Source organism: Polypterus senegalus, chromosome 1 (genome assembly GCF_016835505.1).
Source record: "Polypterus senegalus isolate Bchr_013 chromosome 1, ASM1683550v1, whole genome shotgun sequence".
Lineage (NCBI taxonomy): Eukaryota > Metazoa > Chordata > Cladistia > Polypteriformes > Polypteridae > Polypterus > Polypterus senegalus.
The window spans coordinates 329,876,364-329,893,116 of NC_053154.1; the positions used below are offsets into that span (position 1 = coordinate 329,876,364).

At 39.5% G+C, this 16,753-nt stretch overlaps 1 long non-coding RNA gene across 1 annotated transcript; it reads right to left on the bottom strand.

The window, feature by feature from the left end:
- Nucleotides 1-11,858: 11,858 nt before the first annotated feature.
- On the bottom strand, nucleotides 11,859-16,486 carry LOC120519660. Its single transcript, XR_005631617.1, has 2 exons — nucleotides 16,378-16,486; nucleotides 11,859-12,168 (listed from the first exon to the last, which is right to left on the bottom strand). It is a non-coding gene; the product is annotated as an uncharacterized LOC120519660 (long non-coding RNA).
- Between the last annotated feature and the right edge of the window lie 267 nt (nucleotides 16,487-16,753).

A 16,753-nucleotide genomic window follows, 5' to 3' on the forward strand; every position in this document is an offset into this window, starting at 1 on the left:
TGCACACTTTCAGAGACTACTATAAATCCCTATATACTACTGAGTTTAAAGAAGACAATATACAATCTAATGCATTTCTGGATACATTACAGATACCACAAATAGACGCTTTTAGTGTGGAGGAACTTGATAAACCTCTGGCATTATCAGAATTACTAGATGCTATAAAGTCACTCCAAGGTGGAAAAGCAGCAGGCCCTGATGGCTACCCTGCAGAGTTTTACAAGAAATTCTCCGCTCAGCTAGCTCCCTCCTATTAGCAACATTTACAGAAGCCAGAGATAACCAATCTCTTCCACAAACCTTTCGCCAAGCACTAATCACTGTCTTTCCAAAACAAAATAAGGACTTATTACAATGTGCATCATACAGACCAATTTCACTTCTGAATAACGACGTTAAAATACTCTCTAAAATCATAGCTAGAAGGATGGAGAAAGTGCTCCCTCGTAATATCACAAGACCAAACTGGATTTATTAGGGGCCGACACTTATCTTCAAATCTTCGACGCCTGTTTAATGTAATATACTCACCAACTAAATCAAACACCCCAGAAATATTATTATCATTGGATGCAGAAAAAGCATTCACCATGATTGAATGGAAATACCTTTTTACTATTTTGGAGAATTTTGGGTTTGGCCCAACATTTGTGCATGGATTAAATTACTGTATACTAACCCAGAAGCTTCAGTTTGCATCAATAACATTTGCTCAGACTACTTTAAACTAGAGCGTGGCACTAGACAAGGATGCCCTTGTCACCTGCTGTTTGATTGCCATTGAACCACTGGCAATACATTGTCGAAATACTGATCAGATAAAGGGGATTAGCAGAGAAGGACTGGAACAGAAAATCTCATTATATGCAGATGACATGGTACTGTATATATCGGACCCAGAAAATTCTGTGCCTGCAGTCTTAGCAGCACTCACAGAATTTCAAAAGATCTCTGGTCTCAGAATTAATCTGAATAAAAGTGTACTCTTTCCAGTGAATTCTCAAGCATATAATATTAGATTAGACACCCTACCTTTTATCATTGCAGAACAGTTTAAATACCTCGGGGTAAACATCACAAGTAAACATAAAGCTCTTTATCAACAAAATTTCGCGTCTGCATGGAAAAAATTAAACAAGACTTGCATAGATGGTCAACCCTTCATCTCACACTAGCTGGAAGAATTAACACTGTTAAGATGAATATTCTTCCTAAGCTCCTTTTTTTATTTCAAAACATCCCAATATACATTAATAAATCATTCTTTAAGCAATTAGATTCAACAATAACCTCATTTATTTGGAATTCAAAACATCCACGCATCAAAAGAGCGACCCTACAAAGACAAAAGGCAGAAGGCGGCATGGCTCTACCTAACTTCCAGTTTTATTACTGGGCGGCAAATATACAGTCGATAAGAACCTGGACACAAATAGAAGAACATACACAGGCATGGACCGCAATAGAAGTAAAATCCTGCAGTACTTCTTTGTATTCCTTGCTCTGTGCTCCAATAAACACACGTTATCGGCAATACACTAATAACCCAATTGTGCTCCACTCACTTAGAATCTGGAACCAATGTAGAAAGCATTTTAAGACGGAGAAGCTTCTTTCTGTGGCACCCTGCAAGAGAACCACCTCTTTCAACCTTCACAAACATATGCAGTTTTAATATCTGGAAAAATTTGGAATTAACTTGCTTAGAGATCTTTTATATAGACAACATCTTTGCATCCTATGAACAATTACATTCCAAATTTAACATTCCAGCTACACATTTCTTTCACTATCTTCAAATCAGGAACTTTGTTAAACAGAACCTTCCAGATTTTCCTCATCTTGCACCCTCATCCACGCTGGAAAAAATATTGTTCAATTTCAAGGAGTTAGACTCCATCTCTACAATATATAAAATCCTTTACAATCCCTTCCTTTCAAAGATCCAAGAGGACACTGGGAAAATGATCTCAATTAATATATCAGAAAAGGAGTGGAAAGTAGCAATGCAGAGAATTCACTCAAGCTCCATATGCGCAAAGCATACAATTATACAACTCAAAATTATATATAGAGCACATCTGTCTCGACTAAAATAATTTAGGTATGTTTACAAGCCTTAAATTTTATGCCGTTTGGCTTGCTCTCTCTCTCAGGGGTGGGGATTGATCTGTTCTTAACTGAATTCTTCTTTTTGTAAAAACTTGATTGCTTTGTATGGATTGTAATAAAATTAATAAAAAAATAAATAAAAATAAATAAATTATAATTTTATTTCAAAAATAGTCTTTCCAGCTACTTTAATAGTTTTTTTTAGTTTTAGTTTTTCATTTCAGTTTTCTTCATTATTTTATTTCAGTTTATGAAAATGTTTTTTAATAATAGTTTCAGTTTTGATTTTGGTTTTCGTTAACTATAATAACCTTGGTGCTACGTATGTGTTTTGTAATCTGAAATGAAGTGGAGATGTCAGAGTTGTTTAAACCTCCTCTGATATTGTCAAGTATTGTACCCTGGAACCTAGCTCCAAAGCCCAATGCAGTGAAATCCAAAGATAAGACCTCAGATGTGCAGAAAGCTAAGGAAGAGGCATCAGTAATGTGAAGCAGCTTGCAGACATTTTCAGAAGCCACGTTCAGTTTAATAAAGCTCCTTTGGTCAGGATGGATCATGTAAAGGATAACAGATTGCTATCTAAGGGCCAGGATATACTTGATGCTAAGCGACGCATATTCTTCTAAACGCTGTTTACTTACTATACTTGCATGCATACTTTATGTTGGCGGTTCTCAACCTGTGGGGAGGAAACAAAAAAGGGGATGCGAAGATGTGAAAAAAAGGAAACAAGAATCAAAGATATGAAAAATACATCTATTGAAACCAAAACAAATTAACTTAAACTACATTCTGATACTAGAAAAGTAAATATACAGTTAGATAAATGTTGATAAAAGTTAAGTAGGTATAACAAAACTTGTATCAGTGTATAGCAAGAAATATATGAATACATTTTATTAGAGTTTCAAAAAAAAAACGTTAGGGGGTGCGATTAAAACTGTTATGAAAACTCCGGTCGCAAATACTTAAAGGTTGAGAAACGCTGCTTTATGTAAATCTGGAGGATTCCATCAGGGGCAGTGTGAGGTGCTGTTGCAAAGTTGATAAAACACAGAAAATGGTATGTAAAACCTTTAAATGTATTGTGTCATTATGATTGGGAATATGCGATGCTTGTATTGACTAAGCGAGAAACGGATGAAGAAAGGCACCATGAATACTTTCGAATGTCAGCATTTAAGTTTGATGACTTGTTTCATCGCATTGAACCATTGATCCTGTTGGAGCTGCATTGCGGCTTGCCATCACACTCCATTATCTTGCATCGGCTGAATCCCCACTTCTTTTCTCAGACATTTTCCACTTTACATGGAAGTATTTGTCTCAGATTTGTTTCCATTTCATCTTGCATGTTACCACATCCATTTTCAAAGAGCTGGCAGGCATGTTTGTCACTGTGGAAATGTTAATAGTAAACAACCATGCAGACGTCACACACCAAACCTTGAACACACATGCCACTCAAATTTTTGCTGGAACTGCAACTTGCACACACGTTAATTTCTGCCAACGTGCTCTGAACTGGGAACGTATTGCAGCCATGATGGTATATCCTGGCCCTTAAGGCAAGCGTTTTACCTAGGCCTGCTTCTAGAACCCATAAGTCAACCCATGTTTTGCTTAAGTAGCAGTGACAGTATCACCATAATTATACTAGAGTTTAAATGGCCAGTGGAACGCACATCCTCATGAAGTGAAAAGATGACAGGTCTCAAAAAGAAATCTAAAATTGTAGTAGAAACCTGGGATTCTTCTAAGGCTCATACCAGACTTTTTTGCTTTTAACAAAATTAAGGGGCATCTAATGGAACAGCATGCTTGGGGTAAGCTTAGAAAACCACAAACTGGATACGAACTATTTAGCTTTAGCATCGAGTTCTTGATGGTTAGAAATCAAGCTGCAGGAAAAACATGAAATTCTGCAAGAATTGCTTAAGATTATTGCAAATGATGCTAGCGTTCAACCTTACACCTGGGACTGATGAGAGTCAAGTGAGACATTCTTACAAGGAGCAATCAAAGTAGTTTATTCCAGATTCATAAAAGATGAGCGTGTACTCATTTGAGGATTTGAAGCTCTTCAGGTCACACAGTTAATCTTCATTCTAACAGCAGTCAATCTTGTGGGGATGGATACTCCTTAAGGACGGGTTCTAGACTGACAAGTCCATAGAGAAGACCAATTATGTTTTATTGCCTCAGGAATGTCTTTAAACTTTGATAAGTGTAAATATTTCCCTATGATACATGCAAGGATTAATGAATTCATATTTTCAAGTTAAAAAGAGGATTAATGAATTCATATTTTCAAGTTAAAAAGAAAGTCAAATATTTTGGTATTATTGCTACTAAAGGCCTCACTGACAGAGGACTTCAGAATTTCAGACTTTTATCTAAATAAATTAGTACTGCAGAAATGTAGTTCTTGTCACATATGGAATCTGTTATCTTGGGTTCTTATTTAGATTTTAGGAGGACCAGGTCCTTATGGACCCCGTGATCATCAGAGGTGACTGTGTGCAGAGGGTACAGGCTTATAAATATCTGGGAGTGCAGCTGGATGATAAATTGGACTGGACTGCCAATACTGATGTTCTGTGCAAGAGAGGACAGAGCTGACTATACTTCCTTAGAAGGATGGCGTCCTTCAACATCTGTAATAAGATGATGCAAACGTTAACATTATACAAAGTTATTGTCTGTTTTACCTGCATTTTTATCACTCTTTAATTTACAGTGATATTGTTCTTTATCAGTATGCTGCTGCTGGAGTATGTGAATTTCCCTTGGGATTATTAAAGTATCTATCTATCTATCTATCTATCTATCTATCTATCTATCTATCTATCTATCTATCTATCTATTATATAGTGCCTTTCACATCTATCTATCTATCTATCTATCTATCTATCTATCTATCTATCTATCTATCTATCTATCTATCTATCTATCATTTTGACAATGATTACATAGATTCAGAATGTTTTTTTAGTAAATATTGGCCTCTTTCGCTTTGAGGAGCAACATTGCCCTCTAGTGTCCACAACATGTCATTTTTGAACTAAAAAACACCGATATTATGAGATTCAGACATTTTAAAAGAAGACCTACTGTATGTGCAAGTCATCTGAGAGTGTGTCTTCTTCCTCAATAATCTTTCATCTCCCACAATGAGATTTCATTTTGAAAGACCAGATCACAGTAAACTGTTCATGCTACATGGTTAGTTCTGTTTTGATTTACTTCCATATTTATGTGAGAACTCACACAAGCAAATAGAAAATTTATCCTTAAAACGAGAAAAATAGCACCAGGAATATGTGATAAAACAATTATTTCCAGATCCCTTTTTTTGTCACCATCAAAACTTTTGCCACTTCATTCAAAAGTTTTTAGTTGTTTTTTTTTCCTCTATTGCCCCATTATAATGCACCAGTATATGCAAGATATTTTTTTCAATTTATAGAAAACACTTAATTTTAGAACACAGTTTAATATGGCAAATGCATATATACCATGTTTGGGAAGTAATAACTCTGACATGAATGATACCAAACTCCTCCTTTAAACTTCACCTGAGCTGTTTAGTCTGAGCTGTAATGATCTCACTGATGATAATGCTGCACTTGGTATTAGAAAAATATTAGGTTCATACTAGCAGATGTACTGATCACCAACTAAATTTCCTTATGCATAGAGGCTGTTTAATGTAGGACAAATGAAAACACAGCAGTTGCCGTAAAACCAGAAAAGCTTGTCAAGCATGAGCTGCATTTGATTTATTGCATTTTTATTGTCAGTCCTCAAGCATTTCTGCATTTGTGTATTTCTTACTGTCTTTGTAGTATGTTGCTTGTATCCTACTACTGTTGAAGCAGGCTGACACGGCAGGGGTGCCCTCAGCCCCCAAAGAAGGCACTCGGAGACTTCAGGACAGGCAGCAGAATTAGGCTTTATTGCTAAGGTTCCCAAGGGGGGTGCTACCACCCACCAGTGGGCACTGAAGAAATCCTAGGGGGCATTTCTGGTCCAAGACATATTAAGGGGACGTTGAGGACCAGCCACCGCCCCCCCTACCCAATACTTGCAAGACCACACTGAAAGTTTGATTAATACTAAAAAACATCGAACGTATGCTTCAACCAATTATTCTAAATGTCCTTTAAGAAAGTATTAAATAGTAGGTATTGGTACATTATATTTACATTTTTGCACAAGTCATGCATTCTCAGAACATGCAAGTCCTTAGAAAATTAACGCACGTGCAGAGGACTGAATCTATGCATGTTTTGACAGGTTCATTGAACACTACTATAAATACGTGAGAACCTTTGTTATCAATACCAGATTGTTTCGGAATTCCTTCAGAACATGTGCAAATCTAACATTACAGTGCGGTACCTTCAGATCGCATTCAAAAGAAAACCTACGTGGACCTACTTATTTAAAACTAGGGGGCTTTCTCTTCTGCTCGCTGCACTCGCAAATCCTCCCCAGCCTGTGCTACACACCAAACACTTCGCGTCTCTGCCATTCGCGTGTGCGGATTTCTCTTTGACCAAATAACAAATCTTTTACTTCTCGCGGATAGGCCTCTTCATTGGAAGGAAATACTACTTTTTTTCCCTGATGGCAACCTGAATTAGATGTTCTACAAGCCTCCTATCATCATATTTAGCTCAAAGAGGTTTCAGCATGGTCAACAATCTATTAACAAAGAAAAGAAACAGATTGTCAATAGTGGAGTGTGGTGATTTAAGATTGCTCGTGACAAAAATTGCACCAAACATCGTAAAATTAGTGTCATCACACCAAACTCAACCCTCTCACTAATAATATTATATTACTTTTTTTAATAATATATATTTTTTAAGTCCAAAGACATGTAGGTTAGGTGCATTGGCGATTCTAAATTGTCCCTAGTGTGTGCTTGGTGTGTGTGCGTGTGTGTGTGTGCATGCCCTGCTCTGGGCTGGCACCCTGCCCGGGGTTTGTTTTCTGCCTTGCACCCTTTGTTGGCTGGGATTGGCTCCAGCAGACCCCCGTGACCCTGTGGTTAAGATGTAGCGGTTTGGATAATGGATGGATGGATGGATATTTTTTATCATACTTTTGAGCAATACAACAATATTGTTAATATCTTCAAATAAAATAATTTTAAAAATCTGTCCTTGTTTTTCAATATATAGTATAGTATAGTTCACCCAAGGGAGGCACTATCGAATCACTCTTTGTGCTCTGACCCAAAAAAGGTTGTGAACCTATGCTTTATTGTATGGCGCACACACAGACTCATCTCAGATGGAAAAATGAGCCGCCAGCAATGGGCACCTTTTAGGTTTACTACAATTCCTACCATATAAGCCATTATTCTTCCTCATCTGACTTCTAGCATTCCATTGCTCTAGTCCTGCCTCTAATTGTTTCCCCCAATAATTCTTAGTTAAGGGGTGTCAAACCCTCTCTGTCCATTATTTCTGTTTGACAAGGCCTATCTTTACTCCCTTCTAACTGGCGCTTGCCACATTTATTTACAGCCAAAGAGTTCACATTCCCTTCTCTAAGCGAGGGGCTCATTCTTCAGCTCTCTTTGGCTTATGAACTATTTGTGGTTTCAGGCTTACAAAATAATAATAGTAACATAAGCCTTTTTAATTCTAACTCTTACATCTTAATGCTTTGTGAAATATTAAATCTACTTGTCTCATGTGCTTATACTGTAAAACTTTTTTTATACATGTAAATTACCAATTTTAAAAATACAATTTTCTATACTAATTGTGTCCTACTGCTTATATGCTAATAATTTATAGTGCCCCCCATGATGTTTGGGACAAAGACATGTTTTTCCTTGATTTATCCCTCTGCTCCACAGTTTAAAATTACAAATTAAACAATTCAGAGGCATGTCTACTGTGCTGCCAGAAGTGATGTCAGAGCCTGGTTGTAGACGTAGTCTCTGGAGGAACTGGATGCAGAATTAGAGTGGCTTCTCCTTCGGGGATCTGCTGGAGAAGTAGAAAATGTTTACACCTAAACTTTTGAATCTTTGGAAAATTAGTGGAGGAAAGAATACCAGGAGAAACCCCATGCAGACACCTGAAGGACATGCTCACTGTACATTAGGGGTGTCACACTCAGAACCTGGAGGGCCACACCGGCTGCATGCTTTCATTTCAAACACTTTTTTATTTAGTAATGTGAGACTTGCCCGGACACCACCAGTCAGAGACCACATCTTTATAAAAAGACACACGTTTATTTCTCCCAAATAAACACAGGATTTAAGTCCCGAACACCACACAACGCACACAGCAATTAATCACCACAATAAATCTCTTCTCTATCACAGTCCTTGGCTGCCTATTTCCTCCTGGGAGCTTCGTCCTGCTCCCACTCCCGATTCAAGCTCCCTGACTGAAGGAAGGCGGCCCCTTTTATTCCCGCCCGGATGTGCTCCAGGTGGCTGATGACATCCTTCTTGGTGTGGCGGAAGTGCTGCCCTTTGCCCCGGAAGCACTCCGGGCGTCCTTGGCAGGTTCTTCCACCATCTTGCCGAGTGTGGCGGAAGTTACTGTTTCCCGGGTTCCCTGAGGCTTAAGGTGAACCCTGGCAGTGGCCACGGGTCCCAATGGGTTGGATTGTCCGTGCTCCTCTCCCGTGGTCCTCTATTAGTCCAGAGAGGTTGCCCCCTTGTGGCCCGGAAGCTATTAATGCCACCTTCCGGTCCTTCCAGGCATCCCAGCCGGGTAAGAACCCCAGACATCTGTGACAGTAACCATTACCTGCTGCTAATGGAACACGCTTCTTTTTTCTTCATTGTAAGGGATATGCTTTTTAAGGTTCAGAAATAGAGCCCATCACTGTTGTTTTTTTCTGCAGCCAAATAATTTTGAGATGCAAAGTCGGCCAACAGATGAGTCAGCCTGTCTAGTTTGCTGATTGTCCAATTAACTAGTCTGGCTGAAGTTTCTGACAAATCCTAAAAAACCTGAGATTCACAATTCACCAGAAGCATTACAGCGTTCATCCATCCACTAGTCTCTCTGCACCATCAGGGCAAGGGCGACATCTGCCATCTCCATGTCCCAGTCGACAGTGTTGTGCAAAAATTAAACAAGCGGTAGATTTGCCTTTGATGCCCAATGGAATTTGGTATCTATTTATTTTTGAACTATATGACGTTTCCTTTGTGCCTGGCCTCGCTTGCCTGCTTTTGGGGTGGTTGTGCAGGCCTTTGAACCCTGCAGCCAGTGTTCTCACCATTCACTACTGTGGTGTGCACCTGAGCAGCCTGAATGTTTTTAGTTCTTCCTTGGAGCTTGAGGGTCAGAGCCCTTTTAAAGTGACCCATTGGCACCATTTACATGATGCATGCACTTGCACTTCTCGGTGTTTTGGACTAGTTGTCATTGTCATGAATCACACCAGTTATTTACTGTATGTGAAATACTATTTAGCACTTTATCCTTTGAAACAAAATGGAAATTTATGACTATTCATGTGTGTTTCTTTCCGCTTTCTGTGCTGTGTATTTGATGTTTATGTTGACATATCTTTCAGTCTTACCTTATCATATCTTTGGCGGTTGTACTCTATGGCACTATGTTGAAACATTTTCATTTTATGCAATCATTTGCATTATTATAAGGGGGATATTTTATCACTGGAGCTGAAAACCTAATACATTGTGAAACGCCGTGTCTTTACTGACTCCATCATGAGCGGTTTACTGAGGCCATCATTTTCCCTGGCCAACCTCCATTATTGCTCCCTCCACAGCTCCTTCTGTGCAGCCTCCCTCTTTTTTCCTGCCTGTATATTTGTGCAAACAGCAACTCCACTTCACAACACTCACTTTGGGTCAGAGACAACACCATCTGCACTCACTTTCCACAACTCTCTAAGCAGCCCCAAGCTCGGATCCTTACTAAGCCATGGCCAAGGCAATGGATTTAAGCAGAGGATGGTGGGTAACCATTGATACAAACCTAAAGGAGCAGTGTCCAGGTCCCATGCATGATATTTATTAGAATGCATTAGTGGAGTAAATGTCACAATATGGACAATCCCACCAAAGGTCTCCATATTCCCAGTGAAGTCAACTCCAGGCCACCCGAGACAGTGGCAGTGACCAAGGACCAAATTTAAAGATTCAAATCTGATTTGAAACCATATGAAAATATCAACATATATTACAATCTGACCTAAGCTAGTGTGACCGCACGGAGCACCAAGGTGAATGCTACCAGCTAGGGGGCTCCCTTATGTTCTCCTCTTTAAGTGCTTGATTATCTCCTCCTCTCACTCTCTCTGTCCTTCTGACATACACACTTGTAACTAATGGGAGAATATATGAATTATTGAAATGTAACAACTGAATAGCAGAAGCTGCTTTTTCTCTCTTACAGTAACTTCTTATGATGGCCATGCTCCTTCTGACAACATCTCTCTTTCAGGTCGGTGTGGCCCCACTAGAATTTTCATGCTAGAAACACCACTGCATCCATCAAAGACGATGCTGTGTTACAAGGTCTGTGGAAAGGCTTAAAATCTCTGGACCCTGTGGAGCCGACCCGGACACAGACAGGCGGACATGTTGTAAATCACCACCACGTTTTATTATATACACTATTTACAATAATAATGGTCACTCAGACCCAGTCCAAACCCCAACACACAGTCCTGGCCTCACAATGCCTTTCTTCGGGCCGCCTCCACACACCTCTCGTGCCTTGTCCTTCTTCCACCCGACTCCAGCCCTGAATGAAGGGAGACGGCCCCTTTTATACACTCCCGGACGAGCTCCAGGTGGTTCCCTGCATTCCCCTCTTGGCCACGCCCCAGCATGGCGGAAGTGCCGGCTGTTCTCCCGGCAGCTCTCCAGGTGTCCGTCTAATTCTTCCCCCCAGCAATTCCTAGTGTGGCGGAAGTGCTGAGGTCACAAGTCCCCAAGGCATTGGGGCGCCTCCTGGCGGTGACCACGGGCCCGTACTGGGTGGGGCTTCCATGCCCTGAACCCGTGGCCCCCAAAGCAACCAGGAAGGTGGCAACCACGTGATCCCAGATGGGCACACGCCCACTTCTGGTCCTTCAAGGCGTTCCAGATGGGTCGTGGCCCCTGGCATCCTCGACAACCCATTGGTAGGAAACGTAAGGGAGCAGTGACCAGGATCCATGTATTAGTGGAGTAAATGTCACATTTTGGGCAATCCTACCAAAGATGTTTCAAAGGTTTCCATACTCCCAGTGAAGCCACCCTGAAGCAGAGGACCACGCCCAAATTTAAAGATTCAAATCTGATTTGAAACCATATGAAAATATCAGCATATATTACAGCAGGACCTACTGTACATAAGTCTAAAGTTAGGGGGTAGACTGAAGTAACCAGAAAGTGGCACTGAATATTTGCAGACATATTCGTACCCTTCTCTCACCCATGGTCACCCTGGTATGACTGAGGTACTGGAGGTTTTAGATTATTTCAGTGCTAAACTGGTCCACTGTTGATGTCTAAAGATGGCAAGTTGAGAGATTTGCATGTTTTGAGAATCCTAGAATTCCTGGCATCTTCGTGAACTTTATCTTGCATTAGCAATGACACCATCCTCTGTGTCACCAATCTGTCACTTCATCAGTTCCTACCACATTACAACCATATGGACCTTTGCTGTCCCCCCCCAGGAATCTGGGACCAAGCAGCATCCTGGAGACAAGAGAAGCAGAAAGCCTGAGAATTTGAAAGCAGAAAATAATGTTTTTATTTCTGGAGAATCCCGCAACCATCCATACACACAGTTAATTTGTGAGGTGTGCCTCGACTTTACTTCTTTCACTAGCAAAGAAGAAATGTTAATGACTAAAGCAAAGGAAGACTAAAAACACGTCTAACATGACTAGATATTTTCTTGTAAGGGAGTGATGTCTTAGTTAACAGACATTTTGAAACAATCAGTGTCAGGTTTATGCTTCTTCACCAGCTTGTATTTGCAGTCTTTATCCACCACAGTTTTACAGTCCCTGGGGAGATTACGAGACAGTGGAATCCTGTTAGGAAAAAAAATGCAAATGAGTGAATGGATACACGTCACTTAGACATTATTATAATGAACAGCATGGTGAGGACTGAACCTCAAGAGTTTTGAGTTTTTTGTAGTACTTTTCTGTTGTAAGCACAATTCACAATGCTGGTCACATTTACTTAATTTTACACTATAAACCTTGAGAGGACAGGTGAACTTCCTGTGGACACACAAGGACTTAGAGGTTGAGACTCAAACATTTTGATGTACTATAGTGCCCTTCTATTGTAAGACTGATCCAAGACATTTATAAGACTTTAATAGTAAAAATTAGTTCTACATACCTACAATGTGATCTCTGACTGACACAGAAAGTCAGTGGTGGAGAATGAACAATGAACTGTTTTGATTTTATAAACTACCTTTTCCCAGTAAGTACAGACATGGACAAATGTGTTGATACCCTTCCACGAAAAAGAAGAACGCACAAATGTCTCTGAAATAATTCGAAACTGACAAAAGTAACGGGCATTCATCTTTCTTTGTTCCATATTTAACAAAAATCAGACTTTGTGTTAAAAGTTTTGGTTCAACAGAATATTTTAAATAATAACACAAATTAAAATGGCCTGGGGGGAAATGATGGGAGCCTTAACCTCATAGTTTGTTGCATAATCTTTAGAATTTGCAATTGCTGCAGACAAGCAATTCCTGAATCTCTCCATGAGACGTCTGCACCTGTCCACAGGTCATTTAGCCCACTCTTGCTGAGCAAACTGCTCAAACTGCGGTGTCAGGTTTGAAGGGGGTCTTCACCTGACTGTATGTTTCAGTTTTTACTTTCTTGTACAGGGTGAGGCAGAAATGACAGGTGTTTGAAATGGCTAGAACTCACCACTAGGTGGAGTGACAGATGTGCGGTAAGTGGTATTAGGTTCGCGAAGTCTTAGCATTTTTTTATTTTCTTTTTAGTTGAAGTCATGGAGCCGTGGACGATAGGACACCGTGTTTTTGCGTACGACTGTTTTGTCAAGAACAACCAATCTATTACGGCAGTTCAGCGTGAGTTTCATTGCCATTTCAATATCCACAGAAATAAAGCTGTTCGTAACACTCGTAACACTATCCTACGTTGGGCTAAAGCACTTCGTACACGAGGTGCACTAATGAACAAAAGACCACCGGGGTCTACACAAATGGCACGTACCCCTGAAAATGTGGAAAGCGTACGACTAGCCCTGCTGCGAAGTCCAAGCCGATCTGCTCGGAAGCATTCTTCTTACCTTGGGCTCAGTAATCGTTCGGTAAGGCGTATTTTGCATTTAGACCTGCATTTCCATCCTTACAAATTGTCAAATACTATTTCAATATGAATTCAAATCTTTCAATAAATTTCTTTGTAAGAAAAAATTAACAATTTTGTGATTTTGTAAAAAAACGTCTGTCCTTTCTGCCTCACCCTGTATATCTATACTAATAAAAGGCAAAGCCCTCACTGACTGACTCACTCACTCATCACTAATTCTCCAACTTCCTGTGTAGGTGGAAGGCTGAAATTTGGCAGGCGTATTCCTTACAGCTTACTTACAAAAGTTAGGCAGGTTTCATTTTGAAATTTTACATGTAACGGTCATAACTGGAACCTACTTTCGACCATATATACGGCCATAGCCTGCAGTTCGGTCGCCGTGTGAGGTGGAGTTGCGTCCTGCATCATCACGCCTCCCATGTAATTGAGTGCCTGCCCATATAAGGTAAATATTCGCGGGTGAAGGACTGTGCTTATGCAAAGTGCGAGAGAAACTTGTAAGTGCCGGGTTTTAGCTAACATTAAATAAAGCCGTGGACATCGCAATGTCACACAAGAGAGTGGCTCACGTGAACTGACTGTGAACGCAGTATGTAGAGAACAAGGAAGAGCTCGAAAGAGCTCTGAACAAAAAATGCATTACACAATTAAAAAGGCAGCAAAAGAATATGAAGCGAGTGACGCATACAAGCATTTTCATAAGTGCAGCTACTGCGGAAACAAAGCACAGTGTAAACCGTAAGTTTAAATTAAGTTTATAGACACGCTACCGCTGGCGTTTCTCATGCCTACGACGAATACAATATTCGCGAGTTACAAGTTTAACGAGAAGACACAAGGTATAAAAGAGACTTTGGATCACTTTGTAACTAAGTTAAAATTGCAAACGAAAATTAGATGGTCAGGGATAGAATAGTGTTTGGCACAAACTCAGCAAAAGTGCAACAGAAACTTTTAAGTGCCTGGTCTGAGCTAACATTAAATAATTGCTGGAGAAGGACTGTGCTTTTGCAAACGAATAGAAAGCAAATGTTACGTTATTTTAAAATGTTTCCTTTTCTTTTTCATAACTCCTTTAACACACTTCTTCTCCACTGCGAAGCGCGGGTATTTTGCTAGTGTAATATAAAGACAGAATAGCAATTGTGAAAAAATTCAACTTTGAGATTTTGATGAATCTCCACGTTTCATGCCCTCCTGAACACGTTTCGATCATTTTTGCAATTATGTCTGTGTGTGTGTGTATGGAAACAGGATAACGTGAGCACTTTGAGCATTTCAAGATGCTTTCTTGACAACGGATTCAGTGCTATTGTTGAAGCAGGTTTGTCTGTTAAGCCAATGATCATATTTCAACAGTTAGGTTCTTGTTACTGTCTTTTTTAAGGCAAATTGTTTTGAGCTTTGGTTTTTTGAAATTGACTTTTTGCTTTTTGTGGTTTTGTGCTTAAAATACAGTACTTTTAGTGATTTAATACTGTTTGTGAAATTTTCTTTACTCTGCTGATTCTGAATTTCCATGAAAGGTTATTAAATCATTGGTGAAATTATGCAACTTAGTGTTAATAAGTATTTCTGTTCAATGCTTATCATGTATGATTGGCTTCATATGAACACTAATAGTTGGTAAGTTTGTTTTTCATTGTTACATGTTATTTTGTCAACAAAAGAAATTTGTTTTATCGGTAATTACGGTGGTTGTAATTTAATAAATAATATTACGATCAAATCATTGTCTTAAAATTATTCTGGTACGAAATGATTTTTTTTAAAAGTATATTTTAAAATTTAAAATTTAGAAATTTACATACCATACCTTTTTGATTTGTGCTATGCATTTACTTCCTTGTCCTTTCGTTTAATTCCACAAATTGTATTTCATATATATTTTGATCTTTCATCAATTTTGTACTGTTTGTGAATTAATTGACATTTCTTATTATTTTCTGTATCTTTTGGATTGCCTGAACTTTTTTTATTGCCTATATTCAATTTTTTTTTTGAAAATGAGCATCTGCCTTGCACCCTCTGTTGGCTGTGATTGGCTCCAGCAGACCCCCGTGACCCTGTAGTTAGGATATAGCGGGTTGGATAATAGATTGATGGATGAATAACTAGATATTCCAAAAATTATATATTATTCTGGGCCCTTCTTTAACTCTTTCATTCTGTTTATATAAAAATCAGAGCGTAAATGTATATGCAATGTTATTAGAAAGCATCATTGGTGCTTTGAAAGTATTATTAAGACTAGCTTTTCTGCCTCACTCCGCACTATGCGGCCGCAGAGAGCTTAAACAACTCCGTACATCCACATAAAAAACGACAAGGGGTGAGCGAGCTATCTTGAAGGATTTTACTGGACGTACTTCGTTGTAAACTGAAATATATACAAAAGAAACATACAGGCATTTACATGTGTACAATCAAAGACAATAAAGAATCATTTACAAAGCAATGCATAGCAGACAGTGTACATTAAACAATAGAGCTTTAAAGACACTTACAAGGCGAGTGATTTCCACGGTTGGATCAAGACGAAGAGAAGCACGTAGACAGAGGTTCAAATTGCTGCGTACCACAACTAACCAGACCCAGGGGTTTATATACCCTAAGGATACGTTTTGGACGTGACCGAAACAAGAGATAAAGGGGTGCCTACGTGAGACACATGGGGTGTATTGTATTCAAATGTTTATTATGGGACCTACGTGCTTTACGTGAGTTTGATAGACTTTTATAGTGCCACTGTGAGTGTGGGACGTGACTGACAGGTATGTTAATAAATGACAAGATGAAGGGGGAGCACAGTTCAACAAATAACAGTCTCAACTAACAAGATGTGGGGCAGAACACTAGCCAATATGGTTCCTGAGGGAACGTGCAACAATTTAGGCTCCCCCATCAATAAAAGAAGTTACTTACATATTGTAGCATGACATTGTATTTCTGGTACATACACATCTGTAGCAATTTTCATCTGTCCATGGAGAATCAATGGGGTGTAACTCACCTTGAAAATCCACGCAACCTGAAAAGAATAACAGGTTTTTATACACCTGTACAAATTACTAAATAACTAAGTCACTTTTTCTCCATTTCAGAGATCAACTGGCTCAAGGTAATGACCATTTCAAATATAAAGATCATCTTAGAGCCGTTGGTGGGCTGGCGCACTGCCCAGGGTTTGGTTCCTGCCTTGCACCCTGTGTTGGCTGGGATTGGCTCCAGCAGCCCCGCGTGACCCTGTAGTTAAGATATAGCGGGCTGGATAATGGATGGATGGATGGATCTCAGAGCT